The sequence below is a fragment of the Delphinus delphis genome, chromosome 11 (assembly GCF_949987515.2).
Source record: "Delphinus delphis chromosome 11, mDelDel1.2, whole genome shotgun sequence".
Taxonomy (NCBI): Eukaryota; Metazoa; Chordata; class Mammalia; order Artiodactyla; family Delphinidae; genus Delphinus; species Delphinus delphis.
The window spans coordinates 79,551,299-79,567,172 of NC_082693.1; the positions used below are offsets into that span (position 1 = coordinate 79,551,299).

General features: G+C 43.4%; 1 long non-coding RNA gene and 1 pseudogene across 1 annotated transcript in view; one reads left to right on the plus strand and one right to left on the minus strand.

Annotated features, from left to right (window-relative positions):
• Nucleotides 1-15,874, minus strand: part of LOC132433283 (uncharacterized) — a 123,554-nt gene that overhangs the window by 32,230 nt on the left and 75,450 nt on the right. The gene's annotated exons all lie outside the window — the stretch shown is intronic.
• The window catches only part of LOC132434209 (ribitol-5-phosphate xylosyltransferase 1-like), a 31,989-nt pseudogene continuing 21,195 nt past the window's right edge, over nt 5,081-15,874 (plus strand).

Consider the following 15,874-nt stretch of genomic DNA (forward strand, 5'->3'; position numbering starts at 1 on the left):
CATACTAGACTAAGACACTTACCAACACAACTGCAATTTTGTTCAGAGTAGCAGTGTGACCAGCCCAAGGTAATGAACCGTTAACAATCCTATTCCTTTTCGCCAGTAATCTGTTATGCCAGGGTCCCTTAAAACTAAGAGTGGTGGGACTTCCCCTCATGGTCCAGTGGTTAAGACTCCATGCTCCCAATGCAGGGGGCCCGTGTTCGATACCTGGTCAGGGAACTAGATCCCGCATACCACAACTAAAAAAAAAGAGCCCACACGCTGCAACTAAAGATCCCACGTGCCACAGCTAAGACCCAGCGCAGAAAATTAATTAATTAATTAATTTAAAAACAAAACAAAACAAAACACTAAGAGTGGTCATGTGACCCGGCTCTGACCAATGAATCATAAGGAAAACTCTGCTAGGGGGCTTCTAGGAAGTGTTTTGCTTTCCTACTAAAAGAGTCAGACTCGGCCATTACCAAAACTTCCCCTTTTCTTCTTTCCTTGAGTGCACATATCACACTTGGATATGGCCGCTTTCATGTGACCATACAATAAGCATGAGGATGAAAAGCCAATATGCTGAGGATGGTAGTGAGGAAGATATAAAGAGTTTGGATCCTTGTTTGCATCATGAAGCAGCTAAACAAATGCCAGCAGCCACTTACCACCAGATTTCACGTTATGCAAGAAAAATTAACTCCAGCAGTTTAAGCCAATATTAGGTTTCTTTTTCTTGCAACTGAAAGCATTCCTAGCTGATACAAACTCATAATTTCATTTAAGTCTCATAATAAATGAATTAGGTATTATTCATTTAGGCTTTATTATCCCCATTTTACGGTTGGAACTTGAGTAACTTTTCCAAGGTCTCAGAGCTAGAGAATGATGCTAGATTTTGAACCCAGGGATAATTTCAAAGCCCAAGCAAGGTTTTTCCTCTACTCCCTTGCTTTTCACAGTATGGCCCTTGAACCAGCAGGGTTGGTATCACCTGGGAGCTTGTTAGAGATCCAGAATCTCAGACTGTGTCTCATATCCACCAGATCAAAATGTGCAATTTAAAAGATCCATAAATCTGGCCTAGATATCCCCGGGGGGAAAATGAGGGCCCCTGGTTGAAACCTACGGGAGGCCAGATTTCAGCTCAAAGAAAATGAGAAAAATTTAGTAATTAAAACTATCAGGAAGGAAAGGATCTGCTTGTAAAGCAGTGAGTTCTCCATCACTGGAGGTATTCAACACCAATGGAACACCCAGTTGGTAGGGATGCTGTGGTGATAACCTTGAGGATTTTCCATTCTGGTGAGCATTCTCATTGACCTTTCCAGTGCCTGAAACCTCACCATTACAGATATCCCTGGACATTAAAGTCCTGTCTAATAAATGTCATTTAAAGTCATTGATATTCCACATAGTAGAGAAAAGTTTGCAGTGCTCTGTGCACGGGTAGGGATAAGTAGGTAATGCTGGGAGATGGGGAGAAGAAGGTCTGGGGCCAGGTGTTGGCCCCCTTAAGGGCCAGCTCTCATGAGGCAGCCCAGCTGGAAGCAGGAGGAAGAGCACAGAGGCTGAGCACCTGAACCTGGGGCAGCAAGTGGGTAAGGGAAGGGACCTCAGGGCCATGGCTATCAGTGGCCTAGGATGCAAAATCTGCAGCTGCCTTCGCTCCAAACGGATGCCACCTGCCATTGGGTTTGAGGCTTCCCTCAGCTTCCCCTGCAGTTGCATCATCCCTGCCTGAGCCCCAGGCAAAAGCTGCAAACTGAAGCCGGCTTTGGAAATGTACACATGTAACCACATTCTCACCCTTTTGAATTTACTTCCACAGTATAATTAAGCACATATACTGAACACACATGGCTATAATACGAGCTGTCGATTCAATCTGGAAGTGTGCATTAAACAAATCCAAGTGAGGAGCAACAATCTCTGAGCCTTAGGCCTGGGGAGGAGCCACACACCGGCCCCACAAAAATGAGCATTTCATGGGACACACTGCCACCCAGTGGCCATAAGGGAAATTGTCAAGACTTGGAAGCACAAAGCAAACTGTGCCTTGGAGTCCTTGGACCACCTAATGCCTGGCAAATTCTCATAAATGTTTTGAACCAAATTACCCCTAGGGCTCAAAAGCCTCAGGATGATGGCAGAAGCTCTGCTCAGGGGGACATAGGTCTGTGTCAAAACAGACAGAAGAAATGAGTTTTCTGAAATTTGCATCAATGCTACAGTAAGAATGCCTTCCTGCCTCCCTTCTTCCTTTCTTCTTTCCTTCCCTCTTTCCCTCCCTCCCTCCCTTATCTGTCATGTGATGGGTACGGTGCTAGGCACATGGGATCAAAAGCTACCTCTGGATGTTCACAGCCCAAAGGGGACAGAGGCTTTAAACCCACCATCACTATTCAATGTGGAAATAGCACATTAGAATGGAAGGAAAGTGTTCAAGGTGCAGTTGGACATCAAGGAAGGGGCTCCTGAGACTGATGTTGGCAGTTAGGAAACTGTTACTTCCATGTTGGCCTTGTTTATTAAGGGTTTGAGTTCATATTTTGTTTGTATATGAAGATTTCTGTACTTGTTTACTGAATATTTATTTGTAAGGTATCAGAAACAGGATTTATCCTGGTAGACCGCATCTGATCACCATTTGAGCTAAGGTACTCACTAAAGCCTGACTTTTCGAGATCTTTTCTGATAAAACTCTCTCCTTTTTCTTGATACAAATTGCAGGGAGGATGTTTCCCTCTGGTTTAAAATATACTGTGCTTTCATGGGTTCAGGAGTAGTTCATAAAACCCCGGCCATTGTTCCAATATAACCCTTCCTTCTCACTTCTCCCTGTGGCACCTACACTTTTAGAAAGAGCCCTTGAAAAGCTACCCGAAGCTTTTCAAATCTTTATCTCATCATGGTTATCCAGGAAACTATTTACCAATGATAAAATCCCAGGGAGAAATTTTGTTAAACCAGGTATGAATCACAAGTGAGGATGATCTTTTTTTTTCTTTTTTGCGGTACACAGGCCTCTCACTGCTGTGGCCTCTCCCGTTGCGGAGCACAGGCTCCGGACGCGCAGGCTCAGCGGCCATGGCTCACTGGCCCAGCCGCGCCGCGGTATGTGGGATCTTCCCGGACCGGGGCACGAACCCGTGTCCCCTGCATCGGCAGGCAGACTCTCAACCACTGCACCACCAGGGAAGCCCGAGGATGATTTTTAAAGAAATATAAAGGCATTCTAGGGAGAAAGGAGGAGCAGGGGAGTCTTTGCTGGGAAGAGTATTTAAATTAGGATTTTCATTTAGAGCTCAAATGAGTCCAAAACTGACAATATCACCACCATGAGAGCAGGCTATTTCTGTGCATTAATATTTTTACATTCATTTTTATTTTCTTAAAAGAGTCATCACACACACACGCGTGGACACACACACACACACCTCTGTCTACTGTGAAAACTCTACTCTTACTTCAGGGAGTTCACAGCTAACCCTCTCTGTGAAGCTTTTCCAACTGGCCCCTTAGGCTGCCAGAGTACCCTCTCCCCTTCTGCAATGGACTGAATGTTTGTGCCCCTCCAAAATACATATGTTGAAACCCTGATCCTAATGTGATGGTGTTAGGAGGTGGGGTCTTTGCAAGGTGATTACGCGGTGAGGGTGGAGCCTTCATGAACGAGATTAGCGTCCTTGGAGGCCAGAGAGCTCGCTAGGAAACAGTAAACCGTGGGGACACTGCCAGAAGACAGCTATCTGTAAATCCAGAAGAGGGTCCTCACCAGAACCTGACCATACTGGCACCCTGATCTTGGACTTCCAGCCTCTGGAACTGTGAGAAATAAACTGTTGTTTAAGCCCCCCAGTCTGCAGTAATTTCTTACAGCCACCCACACTGAACAAGGCAGTCCCTCTACTCCCTAGTACACCCTGCATACTCACTGGCCATTTTGGTTGCTTCACCAGCCCATAAGCTTCTTGAGCTCAGGAATGGTGAGAAAGAATAATCATCCCCCTTTGGAGTTCAGAGAACAACCAAGATGATTCTAGAGAATTATCAAACCAGTCACAGGCTCACAGTTCTACCCAAATACTACACTGGACCTGATTTATTGAGTTGAAAACCAAATTTTTTATAAATACATCATCATCTCAGATACATGCTTGTGGCTACTGTCTGGGAAAGGGAAGATACCCATCAATGCTGCCCTTGGAGAATGTCACAAAGATGATGATAAAAAAAGCCTTCTTTTTAAAATGAGAGGGATTTATCTTTCTCCAGCTGATCCTAGAGGGTTTAGTTTTCAATCCTTATAAAGTTCTTTTCCCATATTACCTTACAGTGTCAGTTTTCAAGCTATGAATTTACAAGTTCCTTGAGGGCAGGGACCGACCCTCCTTCAAAAATGTATCAGTGGTTCTTAACCTTTTTTTGAGATGTAAGTTTTAGAGAATCCAGTAAATAATGCCCTGTCTTCCCCTTTCAAATTCCAAATCAAGTGAGAAATAAGGTACCAGCATCATGGAGATCAAAGTATAATAGCAATTATTAGTAATACATACTGTGTTCTAGGAACCATAAGTACTTAGACATGTTAAGTCATTTGATAGTATTACAGGATGGGAAACTAAGAGACATGAGGTTGAATCATTTGGCCATGGTCATGTCACTAGTGAGTGGCAGAACCAGGATTGGTATCCAGCAGTGGTGCCAGGGCCCAACTTGAAACCACCACGCAGCGCTGCCCCTCAAAAGCCAAACATGCCCATGAAGCTGGTTGGAGAATGAGCCTTGGTCTGGGGCGAAACGGACTTCCTGTTCCTAAAATATGCCTTCTAAGTTGAAATTTACCCTCCATAACTACAGGTCTCCCCTTGCAAGGGCAGAGCCTTCTCCTTAATGGAGAGCCAGTGAGAATCTGCCTTCTCTCCAGGACCAGCTACATAATTTACAAGGACAAGTGCAAAATGAAAATGCAGGGGCCCTTATTTAAAGATTGTTAATAATTTCAAAATGACAAAAGTAGAACATTAACCTAAGCACAGGGCCCTTCAGAGCACAGGGGCCTGTGCAACTGCATAAGTTACACACTATGAAGCTGGCCCTGCCTCTGCAGCAGGCAGATTCCAACGAGATAGAGGCCCAGGAGGCTCTGAAGGAGCACACTCAGACTCCCCAGACACAGAAGGTGCTCCAGGGGACGAGTGAGCCAGGTTGCTGAGAAAATAAAGGCGGAACTGGTCTTCCCAGCCTCTGTCCTGCTGGGGAGTAGAATGAAAATTCCTTCCTTCTCCTCAACAAAAAATGAGGAGTGGGGAAGAAACAAGTCACCATCAAGGGACCTCTTTTGAGAATATGGTGAAAATTACACACGTGCACACTGCATTTTGCACACACTTTCATGGGCTTCACAAACCTCCTGGAGTATTGTCTCAGTCCACTCAGGCTACTGTAGCAAAATACCACAGACTGAGCAGCTTAAACAACAGACATTTATGTTCTTCCCAGTTCTGGAGGCTGGGAAGTCCAAGATCAAAGTGCCCTCCAATCCAGTGTCTGGTGAGAGGCTGCTTCCTGGTTTGCAGATGGCCCCCTTCTCACTGTGTCTTCTCATGGCTAAGAGAGAGGGAGGGAGCAAGCTCTCTGGTGTCTCTTCTTATTAGGGCACTTATTCCTTCATGGGGGCCCCACTTTAATGGCCCCATCCAAATCTAATCACCTCCCCAAAAGCCCTACCTCCAAATACCATCACATTGAGGGGGCAGGGGGTCAACATATGAATTTTGGAGGAAGACAAACATTCAGTCCATAGTAGGTGTATCTCTGCAAATCTGCTGCCTTAAGCATAGAAGGGGATAGGAATGGGTACACACACACATACATACATATGTACATACATAGATATATATACCGTACACACACATGTACACACATACATATACACAAACATACATATATATATATATATATATATATATACACACACATATATATGAGAGACCCCCTCAAGGTACCTTCCAGCTCTCAAATTGATCTTCCTGAAACTTTCACCCCAGCAGCACTCCACCTGGCTCAGAATTAGTCAACTCATCCTCTTCCCCAGGTAAAGGTCAAACTGCATCTACTGTGCACAGGAACCCTCAGTCTCTGTCACCCATGGCTGTCAATCCAAAGGGCCAGATTTACACTCGGTGCCGTCTGGGCTCTCATTAACCTTGAATCACCTCCCCCTACACAGAGCCATGACATTTAAAATCCTATCAAAGTTGTCTAAAACAACCATCAGATTGAACCTTTGGGGGATAAAATAAATGACCCATGAGCCCAGGATGAGAAGGAAAGAAAAACAGGCCCTAAAGAAGTAAGGTCTCTAGTGAAAGCATCACTCACAACATATCACTTTGTGTTGGTGTCTGTCTGTGGTACACCCGGAACTGAATGAGGTTCATCAAACTGAGCCCTTTAAATGTAATTTTGGTTCTGAAGCCACCTTGAAAACGCCGACTAATCGAAATTTCCAAGAAGGTATATTGCAATTTTTAATGGGTTTCAATAAGTGTTATACAAATTCCAAAGACTTTGGTCTTATTTTGTAAAAAACAAATGATGATCCATATAGGCCACTGTAAAAGTGATTGTTTCTCCAATATTTTTATACTGCATCAAATATATCTCCTTCCCCAGCCAAGCTAGTGGGAATCACTTATACTTATTCATTGGTTGAAAATTTATTGAGAACCTACTATGTGTCAGATGATGTGATAGGTTCTAGGAATACAAGGATAATAAAAACTGGCTTCTATCTTAAAGAGCCTCCCTTTCTTATTACAGTGTAACAGGCATTTCTTGGGGTATTGGGAGAATATTTAAACACCTTTGTTGCCCCAGTTGCCTTTGGAAGACAAGGGGACACATGACTATCCTTTTGTTAAAAGTGGGGTATTCTAGGCACCAAGCTCAGGCACCATTGCAGGAAACAGTCGTATGGGGATAAATGCCGTGATAGGGCCATGTTCACAGTACAAGCTCTAGAAGGACTGAAAAGGGCCTGACAGAATAGAGGAGGAGACGTTTTGATGGGGAGAACATTCTAGGCAGAGGAAAAGGCATGAGCAGAGACGTAGAGGTACAAATGTGAATGTGGTTTAGGGAGCACTAAATGCAGCACAGTGTTGTGTTGGAAAGATGAGCCTCACTCCTGCCATTTGCTAACCTCATGGTCTTGAAGAGATCATCTGACTTTCAGAACCTCAGTTTCCTTATCTGTAAATTGGGATAATTACCCCTATTCACAGATATGCTAAGAGGTTTTGATGAAAATTTATATAAAAATGATTTGCAAATTTGATGAGCTCTACAAATGTCAGTTGTGCTTGCCTTTCACTATTAAGCCTATTATTTCTCTTTTAATCATGAGAAATAGACTCTCAGAAAAGATGTCATAGGTCACCTGGTTCAACTCACTCAGATAACAAAGCTGGAGCCCAGAGAGACAGTCGCCAGCATCACCATCAACAAGAGCAAAAGCTTCAGCTGAGCACCATGGTTGTCATCGTCACCATTTTTGAGTAATTTCTGCATCCCAGCTTCTTTCCCAAGGATTTTATTTACCTTGCCTCATTTACAACAACCCTATGTTAGCAGTACAGTAATTACGTCCATCTGATAGAGGAAGAAACTGAGGCTTGTCTAGCCACCCAGAGTTTAAAATGGCAAAGTCAGAAATCTGAACCCAGGTCTGACCCGTGATCCAAGCCCTTCAGGTTAAGCGGTAATGCCTCTTCTGCTGTCCTTTTCTTCCTTTCTTCTCTCACTCTTTTACTTCCCTTCCCGACATGAATGTAGACCACTTCTAAACACCCAGGCTTTTCAAGGAGGTACTTTTCAAGGAGGAAGTGAAGGGAGGGAAACTGGCAGACAGGCCCCCAGCTGCAAGTGTCTGAGCCCCGAGTCACCTGTGGCCAGGAAAGCACCACAGCACACAGAAGAAGCCTCTCCCCAGAATTAGGGCTCGCGCTGGAAGCAGGAGCTGCGCAGTGGGAGCTCCGAGCAGATGGCCGGAGAAGCTGGCTGGGCAGGAACCTTCCCGACCCATTAGCGGGAACAGTGCGGCGCACCCACGGTGGAAGTGGACAGAGGGGCTCGGCAGCGCTCACCCGCTCTGCTTTTCACGACCCACTCAGTGCTCCTTCGCTTCCTGCGGGCGCTCCTCCTAGGTTACCTGCTTCCTCCTGACACACCTCTTTTTGTTTGTCCCACCACGTTTTTACTTCTGGAGTGGAATCATTGCCTCCCTTTCTTATTACAGTGTAACAGGCATTTCTTGGGGTATTGGGAGAATATTTAAACACCTTTGTTGCCACAGTTGCCTTTGGAAGACAAGGGGACACATGACCATCCCTTTGTTAAAAGCGGGGTATTCCAGGCACCACGGCATGAATTCGTAGATAAGCGTGGGCCCACAGGAACACAAACCCAAGGAGAAAATAAAATCTATAATCTAAAAGGAATCAGGCTGTCTTGGTTTGGGCACCAGTGTCCCAAAGGATAAGCTATACCCTACAGGTGCATGCCTCTGGGGGAAGACTGGAATCCAGCATTGACTCTGCCATGGATCTATTTCAAATTTCTCTCTTTAGAACCATTGGCAGGTTTAATCCAGCCAACTCTAAATCTCATGAGAACAGTTTCTGGAGAGACCCAGAGCCTGGCACTAAGTACAATAACTCCCAACAGATATTTGTGCAAGGAAGGAGCGAATGAATGAAGACATTGAAGGTTCTAGTAAAAATGTAAATATGTCGTGCAAGTGGTACAGGAAAGGCAGTCATGAGGCCACACTCCCCACCAAGAATTTGGAATTGCCCTCTGAAAATGAAGTATGCAAGTGATAGTGAGAAAATACAGACTCTAACCAGACTTGATTTGTCTGACTTTCTCTGGGAGAGAAATCATTTATATGTTACATACCAATTCCAGTCAGTTGACTGTGGTCCCTGAAATGCTGTGTAGAGGAGGACTTTTGAGGTTTCATCTGAGCCCAGTGGGAAAGAAAGCCATGATCAATTAGTAATATCAGCCACGCAAAGAGGAGGGGATTGATGGCAAGGACAGCATATACTTGCCATCCCTTTATTGACACATCCAAAAAACTGTTAATCAGAAGTGGGATTGATCAACCACAGAAGAATGGATAAGGGGGACCACTGAGCAGATTAGACACTGCCCAAGAGAACCCTAGAGCAAGCATTTCCCTTATGTGGAAGGGCATGAAGCAGACGCACGTCATTAAGTATACTTACCACCCTAGCGCTGATTCCAGATTTACCAAGCAAACTCTTATTTGCCTTCCCATGTAACATGCCTTTAGGGAAAGAATATCCTGGGTCAGGACACACTTAAGAGTCAAGTGGCCAGTTCCCTTGACATTTATAGTTCTTGGTGGAAATTAAGAGGATATCTTTCTGGTTTCATTGATTACTCTCTGCAGACTAGGTTCATATGTGCCCATCCCAGAAAGATGAATCTGCACTCAGGGTAAATTAAATCACTGGCCATTGTTGATTGAGCACAACCTCCAGCTCAGCTCTCCTCCGTGAAGGTCAGGGGGTGGGGCTGAAAGTTCCAAACCTCAAATCACACAGTTGGTCCTTCTGGCAACTAGCCTCCCCACTTCCTCTAAGAGTCACCTTATTAGCATAAACTTAGGTATGGCTGAAGGGGTTTTCTTATGGATAACAAAAAACACCCCTCATAGCTCTATCACACAGACATTCCAAGGGCTTTAGGAGTAGGAGCTGTGTGCCAGGACCTGGGGATGAAGACCAAATATATATTTATTATTATATCACAATATCAGAGGTGCAGAATAGCATGGGAGCAAGTAATATGTTTGAGCTATGCAAGCACATCAGAGAAGGTTTGCCTAAAGCAGTGATGAGAGCTGAGACCTAAAGGGTAAAAGCAGTTGTCCGATGCAAAGAGTGTAAGAAAGTGTGCTTCATGGGGAAGGGAGCAGCTTGGCGAAGGCTTTGTGGTAGGAGGAGCTGCAGGAACACAGGAGGAGGACGGTGCCAGATGGAGCTGGAAAGGGGAGGAAGGAGCCTGACCCCATGGGACTTACAGGGCAAATGAAGGATGTTTTTCTTTATTTGGGGAGAGGGAGTGACATGCTTACATGTGTGCTGCAGACAACCTCAGCGTGAAGAGTAAATTATCACATCGCATTCACGCATTCAGCATTCCTGCGCCCTGCCCTAGGCCAGCCACAGGGAAGGTGAGCAGAGCTGCCTTCAACAGAAGCCCCTAGACTCTTGACTCATCTTTCCAAGACTGACTCGTACCTTGATTACCACATATGTGTATGCTATGCGCAAGAAAAACACGCCTTTCCAAAGAACACTTTGGAGAGAAACAACCTGGCTCTATCCCTCACATTCAGAGGCATAGAGAGTTTTATATTGGCTTTTTGCGTTTAATTTATTTTGCAGAAAGAAATTTAAAAGTCTTCGGGATTGGAGGTTTCCTTTTAACTAACATCAAACCACCAAACCTGGTAAGGAACGTTCAGCCTAGCTTTGATATGCCTCAGCACACACATAGCATTGCTTCTGCTTTGGACATGCAAAGGGAAGGAAAAAATAGCACTCTGCGTGGTGAATCACTCCTTATTAAAAATAATTAGTGGAGATAGTGCATAAGTCACTTTTAAACCCACCCTTTTCTCTAATTATCCTCTTAAACACATACCAAGACCAATTCACTAAACACTGCTTTGGACATTTTAGAAAAATATGTTTCTACTGTATCCAACAAGAGCTTAAGCAAGAAATTGTTTACACTCAGGCCAAACAAAATATGAATTAAACTGACTTTTATTTCCTTGTTTTTAAATCTCACTCTTTTTCACGCTTAAATTGTGTCTGTCATGTTTTAGCTAAGAATTAAATGAACTGCTCCCCCACTACCACCACTCAAGTCCAAGAGTATGGGTAGATCCACAACCACCATTAAATTCTTGTGGAATTTTATATACTTTTCGGGGGATTAAGCAGAAATTTTGCCCAAAACAGGACAGTGTACCTTGTGGAATAGGTTTTTTTAAAAAAAAACTAAACTCCGACTTTCCATAAATTCTAACCAATACCTATAAAATCTATTTTATGTTCATGATCATTCTAATCTGGCTCCGCCCCTTACCAACCACATGACCTGCCCAAGTCACTCGACCTATCTGAGGTTTGGTCTGCTTACCTTTATAATGGGAATAATAATTCAGCTAAGGTTTAAAGACAGTTTCAAAGCAAAAGGTGAAGCTATCAGGCCTGTGTTTCCAAGGAATGCTGGAAATGCGCTGGCTTTTTCAGAACCTCAGTACGTTAACCACGCTCTCTCCTTAGCACACGTCACTTCTGCTGCCCTGAAAACACAAGCCATGCTTTTCATTGCTTTGTGCCTCTGCAGATGCTCATACCCACTCTGCCTGAACTTCCCCAACTTCCTTATCTCGAGGTGATCACCCCCTACTCTGGTGTTTTCATGATCTTCCCCCAGCTTATCGCACCATATTATAGTTACTTATTTATGTCCCTGGCTCTCTCAACGTGGGAGGTTTTTCCTTGGGGCAGCAAGAATGTCTTATTCATCCCTATATCCTTAGCCTCTTTCAGATTTCCTGATATTAGAAATGCACTGACAAGAAATGAATGCACAACAATATGTAATAAATCTAGGAAAAACGTGTAAGTTATAGGGAGACTAAAAATTATCATAACATATGTCAAGTTTACTAACTACTGGTTTTGCCTCCATTCAAACGTTATGGGCAATTTTAATTAATCGTTGAGCATGAAAGGGTGAGAGCTGCCTTTAACCAAATCCACTCCATCTAGCCACCCTCTGCCTCTCTTATTCTTTCTTGCCCTTTATTTCTTTCCATCCTAGAAATAATCGCAATTCATAAGTTTCCTTTTGTTACTATTTTTTTTCCACTAAAAGTTCTTGATGGCAAGGATCTGTCTGCGTTGTTCATTGCTGAGGCATAGCTCCTGAAACACAGTATATTTTCTTTTTTATTTGTTCAGGAAATGAGTGAAGTCAGAAAGTATGGAACAAACTATAATATAGAATCTCTGCATTCTATCAAGTTAGTAAGCTTTCAAGATGATTAAGGAGAGTCATCATTTCAGCTTTGTTGGGACCTAAAGAGGGCCCAATAAATAAGGCCCTTTCTGAGCCAGTTGAGAATTAAAACAAAGGAGCTGACAGAATCAAAATTTTAAAAATTGGCAAATGACCCCATGGTACTAAACCTCAGAATCATATAAAGTCAACCCCTAATCTCTGGGCAGTCTCTGCTTGGGGGTGGGGAAAGCATCCCTTAAAAAATTATGTCATAGGCTACAACATGGATGAGTCCTGAGGACATTGTGCTGAGGGAAATAAGCCAGTGACAAAAACACAAATACTATTATATACAAAGGAATAAAAATGAGGAAATCCTACCATCAGCCATAAAAAATGAGAAAATCCTACCATTTGCAATAGTGTGGATGGACCTTGAGGGCATTGTGTTCAATGAAATTAGTCAGACAGAGAAAGACAAATACTGTATGATCACTTATATGTGGAATTTAAAACAAAACACAAAACAGCAAACTCATAAAAAAAAAAAGAGATCAGACTTGTGGATACCAGAGGCAGGGGTTGGTGGGGTAGAGGGAAGTGGTCAAAAGGTACAAACTCCCATTCATAAAATAAATAAGTACTAGGGATGTAACATAAACATGATGACTATAGCTAACACTGCTGAATGATACATAGGAAAATCGTTAAGAATGTAAATCCTGTGAATTCTCATCACAAGGAGAAACTATTTTTTCTCTTTTTTTCTTTCTTTCCTTTTTATTGTATCTGTATGAGAAGATGGATGTAACTGAATCTCTTGTGGTAATTATTTCATAATATATGTACATCAAACCATCATGCTGTGTACCACAATGTTCATTGCAGCACTATGTACAATGGCCGGGACATGGAAGCAACCTAAGTGTCCATCAACAGATGAATGGATAAAGAAGATGTGGCACATATATACAATGGAACATTACTCAGCCATAAAAAGAAACGAAACTGAATTATTTGTAGTGAGGTGGATGGACCTAGAGTCTGTCATACAGAGTGAAGTAAGTCAGAAAGAGAAAAACAAATACCGTATGCTAACACACATATATGGAATCTAAAAAAAAATTTTAAATGGTTTTGAAGAACCTAGGGACAGGATAGGAATAAAGATGCAGACGTAGAGAATGGACTTGAGGACACGGGGAGGGGGAAGGGTAAGCTGGGATGAAGTGAGAGAGTGGCATGGACATATATACACTACCAAATGTAAACCAGATAGCTAGTGGGAAGCAGCCACAGAGCACAGGGAGATCAGCTCGGTGCTTTGTGACCACCTAGAGGGGTGGGATAGGGAGGGTGGGAGGGAGACACAAGAGACAGGAGATATGGGGATATATGTATATGTATAGCTGATTCACTTTGTTATAAAGCAGAAACTAACACACCATTGTAAAGCAATTATACTCCAATAAAGATGTTAAAAAAAAAACCATCATGCTGCACGCCTTAAACTTATACAGTGATGTCAATTATTTCTCAATAAAGCTGGGGAGAAAAGAATTATAAAAAATGACAAATTCTGTACAAGTCCACTTACATGAGGTTCCTAGAATAGTCAAAACCATAGAAAAAGAAAGAAAAATGGTGGTTGCCGGAGGCTGGGGAGGAAGGGGAATGGGGAGTTATTGTTTAACAGGTGTGGAGTTTCAGTTTTACAAGATAAAAGAGCTCTGGAGATGGATGGTGGTGATGGTTGTGCATGAATATATTTCAGATCACTGACCTGCACGTTTAAGATGGTAAGTTTTATGTTTTGTGCATTTTACCACAATAAAAAAAAAATGGGGGAAATTATGGTAGAGAATTGCAGAAGAGAACACAAGTTCCCTGCGGACAGTTAATTCCCAAGAGCAAGGGTGGAAGGGTATGGCCCCAATGCACAGCTTCTTGGTCCACTCACTGCTCGGGGCAGCCCTCTGCCCCCTGCAGGCAGAGAGAGGCAGGAAACAGAGAGGGCAATAAACAGATGGGGCTCCCAGTCCCTCCCATGGAGGAAGACACTGGAAACAGAGAAGTCTCCCTTCTCCCACCCCCCAACTAGCCTTGACTCCAAATACACCTGTTTTCGGATGCTCTCTGCCAAGATTCTGAATTTGGTCACGTGCATTAAGTCAACCAGGTCAATGTTAACAGTTAGAAGAGATAGCAGACAGCATCACTCTCAAGCCAGTAAAATAACAAGAGGCCCAGGCATCCTAGTTGATTTAGTCATTTTCCATCAGTTTTGGGACCCACAATACTACTGGGTGGTAATATAACTAAGAGGGAAAAAACCTTACAAAATAATACTATCACCTGTTGTCAATCCAGCTTTGGTTTCATGGCTTGTTCTACAGCCTCCGAGCCAGTTTGCTACCTGATTTGATCCAAAATGCTCCCAGCCACTGAGCTGCCAGCGAAGGTAAGAACCCTGCCTTTGTGGGCAGAAGCCACCTAGGATAGCCCTTTCTTAAATATTCGAGATGCCCTGTATTGAAGTCATTCTTTTCCTGGATGGCTAAAGGGCCTGAGGAATTCTCTGGAAGCAGTGTTCTCCTGCTGGGAAAGCCAGATAGAGGAAGGCAGGTAGAAAGGGAGGAAGAGACTCTTTAACACTCTTCAAGAATACTCCTTCAAGATGCCAAAAAGGAGAAACTCTGAACGGCATTTTCCCCAGACCTCTCAGGCTACTGGGAGCAGATCTTTGTGGAGGGGTTGGAGAGAATTTATCACAAAACAGAGAGAAGGTCCCAAATGCAAATGTTTGAAGATTTGGTCTGGTGCCTGCCTTTTGAGCTCAAAGGGAAAAGTACATGGGGGAAAAGGCCCTTAAAACTACTAGGTAATTTTTTTTCTGCTTTGCTTCCCCCCTGTGTAGAGCAAACTCTTGGGTTACATCCCAGCCTGGAATAAATCTTCTGGGCTGAATGATAAATCATGGATTGTAATGGAAATCACTATTGACCTTTAAAAGGGTGCTGTCTTTATATTTTCACACTGTGCTGTTTGAAATGTCAACTCAGAATCAGGAAAATAATATACCATGGATTTCTCTCCATACATCTAATAACAGAGCTTGAAACTGACCTGGGAAACATTGGTATGGGTTTTCTCATTACGGTTTCAGCATCATCGGAAATGGTGATTAATGATTCAGTCTTGGGAACAGCATTGTTAGACATTGTAATTACTTTGCGAATTGTGTCCAAACAGCAACTAGCTTACCCTGTTCATTCCACCCGCTCTGAGAAATGGATGTATTTCAACCCTCATGTGGTAAAACTTTGTGGTTCTTGATTAAAAGCCTACATAAGATGGGAACATCATTTTCTTGTATTATTGTTTATCTTGTTTACTGTCTTCTCCTTGTCCAATTATTCCTTTTTCATTTCTCCTCCCATTTCTTTTTTTTCCTTTTCTTTTTTTTTTTGCGGTATGCGGGCCTCTCACCGCTGTGGCCTCTCCCGCTGCGGAGCACAGGCTCCGGACGCGCAGGCTCAGCGGCCATGGCTCACGGGCCCAGCCGCTCCGCGGCATGTGGGATCTTCCCGGACCAGAGCACGAACCCGTGTCCCCTGCATCGGCAGGCGGACTCTCAACCACTGCGCCACCAGGGAAGCCCTCTCCTCCCATTTCTTAATGTACCAGGCCTCTCCGGCAATTCATTAGTTTTAGCTTTTCATTCTTCATTCTTTTTATTTCTTATTTTTCCTCTAATTTCATA